This window comes from Limanda limanda, unplaced genomic scaffold, assembly GCF_963576545.1.
Source record: "Limanda limanda unplaced genomic scaffold, fLimLim1.1 SCAFFOLD_41, whole genome shotgun sequence".
Classification (NCBI taxonomy): Eukaryota; Metazoa; Chordata; class Actinopteri; order Pleuronectiformes; family Pleuronectidae; genus Limanda; species Limanda limanda.
This window is the reverse complement of record NW_026870520.1, coordinates 570,555-580,000: the sequence shown is the minus strand read 5'-3', so window position 1 is coordinate 580,000 and position 9,446 is coordinate 570,555.

Sequence of the window (9,446 nt, the reverse complement as noted above, 5' to 3'; positions counted from 1 at the left end):
TCAAATAGGATGCCCTGGGTCATGTGAGCGTGTCAAACTGTGTCCCTGTGTGTTAGGAGCCATGTCCTGGCTCCCTCTGTGTCTAATTTCATTGAAATACAAGAATGTGTTAAAAACGTGAAAAACGTGAAAAAAACGGATAAAAATGAATAAAATGAGGGTGTCATTGCATCAAATACGATATCCTGGGTCATGTCAGAGGGTCAAACTCTGTTTAACACGCATTTCTATTTCATTGATAAACAATAATATGGTTAAAAACGTGGAAAAAAACGGATAAAAATGAATAAAATGACAGTGTCACTGCATCAAATAGGATGCCCTGGGTCATGTGAGCGTGTCAAACTGTGTCCCTGTGTGTTAGGAGCCATGTCCTGGCTCACTCTGTGTCTAATTTCAATGAAATACAAGAATGTGTTAAAAACGTGAAAAACGGATAAAAATGAATAAAATGAGGGTGTCACTGCATCAAATACGATATCCTGGGTCATGTCAGAGGGTCAGACTCTGTTTAACACGCATTTCTATTTCATTGATAAACAATAATATGGTTAAAAACGTGGAAAAAAACGGATAAAAATGAATAAAATGACAGTGTCACTGCATCAAATAGGATGCCCTGGGTCATGTGAGCGTGTCAAACTGTGTCCCTGTGTGTTAGGAGCCATGTCCTGGCTCACTCTGTGTCTAATTTCATTGAAATACAAGAATGTGTTAAAAACGTGAAAAACGTGAAAAACGGATAAAAATGAATAAAATGAGGGTGTCATTGCATCAAATACGGTATCCTGGGTCATGTCAGAGGGTCAAACTCTGTTTAACACGCATTTCTATTTCATTGATAAACAATAATATGGTTAAAAACGTGGAAAAAAACGGATAAAAATGAATAAAATGACAGTGTCACTGCATCAAATAGGATGCCCTGGGTCTTGTGAGCGTGTCAAACTGTGTCCCTGTGTGTTAGGAGCCATGTCCTGGCTCCCTCTGTGTCTAATTTCAATGAAATACAAGAATGTGTTAAAAACGTGAAAAACGGATCAAAATGAATAAAATGAGGGTGTCACTGCATCAAATACGATATCCTGGGTCATGTCAGAGGGTCAGACTCTGTTTAACACGCATTTCTATTTCATTGATAAACAATAATATGGTTAAAAACGTGGAAAAAAACGGATAAAAGTGAATAAAATGACAGTGTCACTGCATCAAATAGGATGCCCTGGGTCATATGAGCGTGTCAAACTGTGTCCCTGTGTGTTAGGAGCCATGTCCTGGCTCCCTCTGTGTCTAATTTCATTGAAATACAAGAATGTGTTAAAAACGTGAAAAACGTGAAAAACGGATAAAAATGAATAAAATGAGGGTGTCATTGCATCAAATACGGTATCCTGGGTCATGTCAGAGGGTCAAACTCTGTTTAACACGCACTTCTATTTCATTGATAAACAATAATATGGTTAAAAACGTGAAAAAAACGGATAAAAATGAATAAAATGACAGTGTCACTGCATCAAATAGGATGCCCTGGGTCATGTGAGCGTGTCAAACTGTGTCCCTGTGTGTTAGGAGCCATGTCCTGGCTCCCTCTGTGTCTAATTTCATTGAAATACAAGAATGTGTTAAAAACGTGAAAAACGTGAAAAACGGATAAAAATGAATAAAATGAGGGTGTCATTGCATCAAATACGATATCCTGGGTCATGTCAGAGGGTCAAACTCTGTTTAACACGCATTTCTATTTCATTGATAAACAATAATATGGTTAAAAACGTGAAAAAACGGATAAAAATGAATAAAATGACAGTGTCACTGCATCAAATAGGATGCCCTGGGTCTTGTGAGCGTGTCAAACTGTGTCCCTGTGTGTTAGGAGCCATGTCCTGGCTCCCTCTGTGTCTAATTTCATTGAAATACAAGAATGTGTTAAAAACGTGAAAAACGTGAAAAACGGATAAAAATGAATAAAATGAGGGTGTCATTGCATCAAATACGATATCCTGGGTCATGTCAGAGGGTCAGACTCTGTTTAACACGCATTTCTATTTCATTGATAAACAATAATATGGTTAAAAACGTGGAAAAAAACGGATAAAAATGAATAAAATGACAGTGTCACTGCATCAAATAGGATGCCCTGGGTCTTGTGAGCGTGTCAAACTGTGTCCCTGTGTGTTAGGAGCCATGTCCTGGCTCCCTCTGTGTCTAATTTCAATGAAATACAAGAATGTGTTAAAAACGTGAAAAACGGATCAAAATGAATAAAATGAGGGTGTCACTGCATCAAATACGATATCCTGGGTCATGTCAGAGGGTCAGACTCTGTTTAACACGCATTTCTATTTCATTGATAAACAATAATATGGTTAAAAACGTGGAAAAAAACGGATAAAAGTGAATAAAATGACAGTGTCACTGCATCAAATAGGATGCCCTGGGTCATATGAGCGTGTCAAACTGTGTCCCTGTGTGTTAGGAGCCATGTCCTGGCTCCCTCTGTGTCTAATTTCATTGAAATACAAGAATGTGTTAAAAACGTGAAAAACGTGAAAAACGGATAAAAATGAATAAAATGAGGGTGTCATTGCATCAAATACGGTATCCTGGGTCATGTCAGAGGGTCAAACTCTGTTTAACACGCACTTCTATTTCATTGATAAACAATAATATGGTTAAAAACGTGAAAAAAACGGATAAAAATGAATAAAATGACAGTGTCACTGCATCAAATAGGATGCCCTGGGTCATGTGAGCGTGTCAAACTGTGTCCCTGTGTGTTAGGAGCCATGTCCTGGCTCCCTCTGTGTCTAATTTCATTGAAATACAAGAATGTGTTAAAAACGTGAAAAACGTGAAAAACGGATAAAAATGAATAAAATGAGGGTGTCATTGCATCAAATACGATATCCTGGGTCATGTCAGAGGGTCAAACTCTGTTTAACACGCATTTCTATTTCATTGATAAACAATAATATGGTTAAAAACGTGAAAAAACGGATAAAAATGAATAAAATGACAGTGTCACTGCATCAAATAGGATGCCCTGGGTCTTGTGAGCGTGTCAAACTGTGTCCCTGTGTGTTAGGAGCCATGTCCTGGCTCCCTCTGTGTCTAATTTCATTGAAATACAAGAATGTGTTAAAAACGTGAAAAACGTGAAAAACGGATAAAAATGAATAAAATGAGGGTGTCATTGCATCAAATACGATATCCTGGGTCATGTCAGAGGGTCAGACTCTGTTTAACACGCATTTCTATTTCATTGATAAACAATAATATGGTTAAAAACGTGGAAAAAAACGGATAAAAATGAATAAAATGACAGTGTCACTGCATCAAATAGGATGCCCTGGGTCATGTGAGCGTGTCAAACTGTGTCCCTGTGTGTTAGGAGCCATGTCCTGGCTCCCTCTGTGTCTAATTTCATTGAATTACAAGAATGTGTTAAAAACGTGAAAAACGGATAAAAATGAATAAAATGACAGTGTCACTGCATCAAATAGGATGCCCTGGGTCATGTCAGAGGGTCAGACTCTGTTTAACACGCATTTCTATTTCATTGATAAACAATAATATGGTTAAAAACGTGGAAAAAAACGGATAAAAATGAATAAAATGACAGTGTCACTGCATCAAATAGGATGCCCTGGGTCATGTGAGCGTGTCAAACTGTGTCCCTGTGTGTTAGGAGCCATGTCCTGGCTCCCTCTGTGTCTAATTTCATTGAAATACAAGAATGTGTTAAAAACGTGAAAAACGTGAAAAAAACGGATAAAAATGAATAAAATGAGGGTGTCATTGCATCAAATACGGTATCCTGGGTCATGTCAGAGGGTCAAACTCTGTTTAACACGCATTTCTATTTCATTGATAAACAATAATATGGTTAAAAACGCGAAAAAAACGGATAAAAATGAATAAAATGACAGTGTCACTGCATCAAATAGGATGCCCTGGGTCATGTGAGCGTGTCAAACTGTGTCCCTGTGTGTTAGGAGCCATGTCCTGGCTCACTCTGTGTCTAATTTCAATGAAATACAAGAATGTGTTAAAAACGTGAAAAACGGATAAAAATGAATAAAATGAGGGTGTCACTGCATCAAATACGATATCCTGGGTCATGTCAGAGGGTCAGACTCTGTTTAACACGCATTTCTATTTCATTGATAAACAATAATATGGTTAAAAACGTGGAAAAAAACGGATAAAAATGAATAAAATGACAGTGTCACTGCATCAAATAGGATGCCCTGGGTCATGTGAGCGTGTCAAACTGTGTCCCTGTGTGTTAGGAGCCATGTCCTGGCTCCCTCTGTGTCTAATTTCATTGAAATACAAGAATGTGTTAAAAACGTGAAAAACGTGAAAAACGGATAAAAATGAATAAAATGAGGGTGTCATTGCATCAAATACGGTATCCTGGGTCATGTCAGAGGGTCAAACTCTGTTTAACACGCATTTCTATTTCATTGATAAACAATAATATGGTTAAAAACGTGGAAAAAAACGGATAAAAATGAATAAAATGACAGTGTCACTGCATCAAATAGGATGCCCTGGGTCATGTGAGCGTGTCAAACTGTGTCCCTGTGTGTTAGGAGCCATGTCCTGGCTCCCTCTGTGTCTAATTTCATTGAAATACAAGAATGTGTTAAAAACGTGAAAAACGTGAAAAACGGATAAAAATGAATAAAATGAGGGTGTCATTGCATCAAATACGGTATCCTGGGTCATGTCAGAGGGTCAAACTCTGTTTAACACGCATTTCTATTTCATTGATAAACAATAATATGGTTAAAAACGTGAAAAAACGGATAAAAATGAATAAAATGACAGTGTCACTGCATCAAATAGGATGCCCTGGGTCATGTGAGCGTGTCAAACTGTGTCCCTGTGTGTTAGGAGCCATGTCCTGGCTCACTCTGTGTCTAATTTCAATGAAATACAAGAATGTGTTAAAAACGTGAAAAACGGATAAAAATGAATAAAATGAGGGTGTCACTGCATCAAATACGATATCCTGGGTCATGTCAGAGGGTCAGACTCTGTTTAACACGCATTTCTATTTCATTGATAAACAATAATATGGTTAAAAACGTGGAAAAAAACGGATAAAAATGAATAAAATGACAGTGTCACTGCATCAAATAGGATGCCCTGGGTCATGTGAGCGTGTCAAACTGTGTCCCTGTGTGTTAGGAGCCATGTCCTGGCTCACTCTGTGTCTAATTTCATTGAAATACAAGAATGTGTTAAAAACGTGAAAAACGTGAAAAACGGATAAAAATGAATAAAATGAGGGTGTCATTGCATCAAATACGGTATCCTGGGTCATGTCAGAGGGTCAAACTCTGTTTAACACGCATTTCTATTTCATTGATAAACAATAATATGGTTAAAAACGTGGAAAAAAACGGATAAAAATGAATAAAATGACAGTGTCACTGCATCAAATAGGATGCCCTGGGTCTTGTGAGCGTGTCAAACTGTGTCCCTGTGTGTTAGGAGCCATGTCCTGGCTCCCTCTGTGTCTAATTTCAATGAAATACAAGAATGTGTTAAAAACGTGAAAAACGGATCAAAATGAATAAAATGAGGGTGTCACTGCATCAAATACGATATCCTGGGTCATGTCAGAGGGTCAGACTCTGTTTAACACGCATTTCTATTTCATTGATAAACAATAATATGGTTAAAAACGTGGAAAAAAACGGATAAAAGTGAATAAAATGACAGTGTCACTGCATCAAATAGGATGCCCTGGGTCATATGAGCGTGTCAAACTGTGTCCCTGTGTGTTAGGAGCCATGTCCTGGCTCCCTCTGTGTCTAATTTCATTGAAATACAAGAATGTGTTAAAAACGTGAAAAACGTGAAAAACGGATAAAAATGAATAAAATGAGGGTGTCATTGCATCAAATACGGTATCCTGGGTCATGTCAGAGGGTCAAACTCTGTTTAACACGCACTTCTATTTCATTGATAAACAATAATATGGTTAAAAACGTGAAAAAAACGGATAAAAATGAATAAAATGACAGTGTCACTGCATCAAATAGGATGCCCTGGGTCATGTGAGCGTGTCAAACTGTGTCCCTGTGTGTTAGGAGCCATGTCCTGGCTCCCTCTGTGTCTAATTTCATTGAAATACAAGAATGTGTTAAAAACGTGAAAAACGTGAAAAACGGATAAAAATGAATAAAATGAGGGTGTCATTGCATCAAATACGATATCCTGGGTCATGTCAGAGGGTCAAACTCTGTTTAACACGCATTTCTATTTCATTGATAAACAATAATATGGTTAAAAACGTGAAAAAACGGATAAAAATGAATAAAATGACAGTGTCACTGCATCAAATAGGATGCCCTGGGTCTTGTGAGCGTGTCAAACTGTGTCCCTGTGTGTTAGGAGCCATGTCCTGGCTCCCTCTGTGTCTAATTTCATTGAAATACAAGAATGTGTTAAAAACGTGAAAAACGTGAAAAACGGATAAAAATGAATAAAATGAGGGTGTCATTGCATCAAATACGATATCCTGGGTCATGTCAGAGGGTCAGACTCTGTTTAACACGCATTTCTATTTCATTGATAAACAATAATATGGTTAAAAACGTGGAAAAAAACGGATAAAAATGAATAAAATGACAGTGTCACTGCATCAAATAGGATGCCCTGGGTCATGTGAGCGTGTCAAACTGTGTCCCTGTGTGTTAGGAGCCATGTCCTGGCTCCCTCTGTGTCTAATTTCATTGAATTACAAGAATGTGTTAAAAACGTGAAAAACGGATAAAAATGAATAAAATGACAGTGTCACTGCATCAAATAGGATGCCCTGGGTCATGTCAGAGGGTCAGACTCTGTTTAACACGCATTTCTATTTCATTGATAAACAATAATATGGTTAAAAACGTGGAAAAAAACGGATAAAAATGAATAAAATGACAGTGTCACTGCATCAAATAGGATGCCCTGGGTCATGTGAGCGTGTCAAACTGTGTCCCTGTGTGTTAGGAGCCATGTCCTGGCTCCCTCTGTGTCTAATTTCATTGAAATACAAGAATGTGTTAAAAACGTGAAAAACGTGAAAAAAACGGATAAAAATGAATAAAATGAGGGTGTCATTGCATCAAATACGGTATCCTGGGTCATGTCAGAGGGTCAAACTCTGTTTAACACGCATTTCTATTTCATTGATAAACAATAATATGGTTAAAAACGCGAAAAAAACGGATAAAAATGAATAAAATGACAGTGTCACTGCATCAAATAGGATGCCCTGGGTCATGTGAGCGTGTCAAACTGTGTCCCTGTGTGTTAGGAGCCATGTCCTGGCTCACTCTGTGTCTAATTTCAATGAAATACAAGAATGTGTTAAAAACGTGAAAAACGGATAAAAATGAATAAAATGAGGGTGTCACTGCATCAAATACGATATCCTGGGTCATGTCAGAGGGTCAGACTCTGTTTAACACGCATTTCTATTTCATTGATAAACAATAATATGGTTAAAAACGTGGAAAAAAACGGATAAAAATGAATAAAATGACAGTGTCACTGCATCAAATAGGATGCCCTGGGTCATGTGAGCGTGTCAAACTGTGTCCCTGTGTGTTAGGAGCCATGTCCTGGCTCCCTCTGTGTCTAATTTCATTGAAATACAAGAATGTGTTAAAAACGTGAAAAACGTGAAAAACGGATAAAAATGAATAAAATGAGGGTGTCATTGCATCAAATACGGTATCCTGGGTCATGTCAGAGGGTCAAACTCTGTTTAACACGCATTTCTATTTCATTGATAAACAATAATATGGTTAAAAACGTGGAAAAAAACGGATAAAAATGAATAAAATGACAGTGTCACTGCATCAAATAGGATGCCCTGGGTCATGTGAGCGTGTCAAACTGTGTCCCTGTGTGTTAGGAGCCATGTCCTGGCTCCCTCTGTGTCTAATTTCATTGAAATACAAGAATGTGTTAAAAACGTGAAAAACGTGAAAAAAGGATAAAAATGAATAAAATGAGGGTGTCATTGCATCAAATACGGTATCCTGGGTCATGTCAGAGGGTCAAACTCTGTTTAACACGCATTTCTATTTCATTGATAAACAATAATATGGTTAAAAACGTGAAAAAACGGATAAAAATGAATAAAATGACAGTGTCACTGCATCAAATAGGATGCCCTGGGTCATGTGAGCGTGTCAAACTGTGTCCCTGTGTGTTAGGAGCCATGTCCTGGCTCACTCTGTGTCTAATTTCAATGAAATACAAGAATGTGTTAAAAACGTGAAAAACGGATAAAAATGAATAAAATGAGGGTGTCACTGCATCAAATACGATATCCTGGGTCATGTCAGAGGGTCAGACTCTGTTTAACACGCATTTCTATTTCATTGATAAACAATAATATGGTTAAAAACGTGGAAAAAAACGGATAAAAATGAATAAAATGACAGTGTCACTGCATCAAATAGGATGCCCTGGGTCATGTGAGCGTGTCAAACTGTGTCCCTGTGTGTTAGGAGCCATGTCCTGGCTCCCTCTGTGTCTAATTTCATTGAAATACAAGAATGTGTTAAAAACGTGAAAAACGTGAAAAAAACGGATAAAAATGAATAAAATGAGGGTGTCATTGCATCAAATACGGTATCCTGGGTCATGTCAGAGGGTCAAACTCTGTTTAACACGCATTTCTATTTCATTGATAAACAATAATATGGTTAAAAACGTGGAAAAAAACGGATAAAAATGAATAAAATGACAGTGTCACTGCATCAAATAGGATGCCCTGGGTCATGTGAGCGTGTCAAACTGTGTCCCTGTGTGTTAGGAGCCATGTCCTGGCTCCCTCTGTGTCTAATTTCAATGAAATACAAGAATGTGTTAAAAACGTGAAAAACGGATCAAAATGAATAAAATGAGGGTGTCACTGCATCAAATACGATATCCTGGGTCATGTCAGAGGGTCAGACTCTGTTTAACACGCATTTCTATTTCATTGATAAACAATAATATGGTTAAAAACGTGGAAAAAAACGGATAAAAATGAATAAAATGACAGTGTCACTGCATCAAATAGGATGCCCTGGGTCATGTGAGCGTGTCAAACTGTGTCCCTGTGTGTTAGGAGCCATGTCCTGGCTCCCTCTGTGTCTAATTTCATTGAAATACAAGAATGTGTTAAAAACGTGAAAAACGTGAAAAAAACGGATAAAAATGAATAAAATGAGGGTGTCATTGCATCAAATACGGTATCCTGGGTCATGTCAGAGGGTCAAACTCTGTTTAACACGCATTTCTATTTCATTGATAAACAATAATATGGTTAAAAACGCGAAAAAAACGGATAAAAATGAATAAAATGACAGTGTCACTGCATCAAATAGGATGCCCTGGGTCATGTGAGCGTGTCAAACTGTGTCCCTGTGTGTTAGGAGCCATGT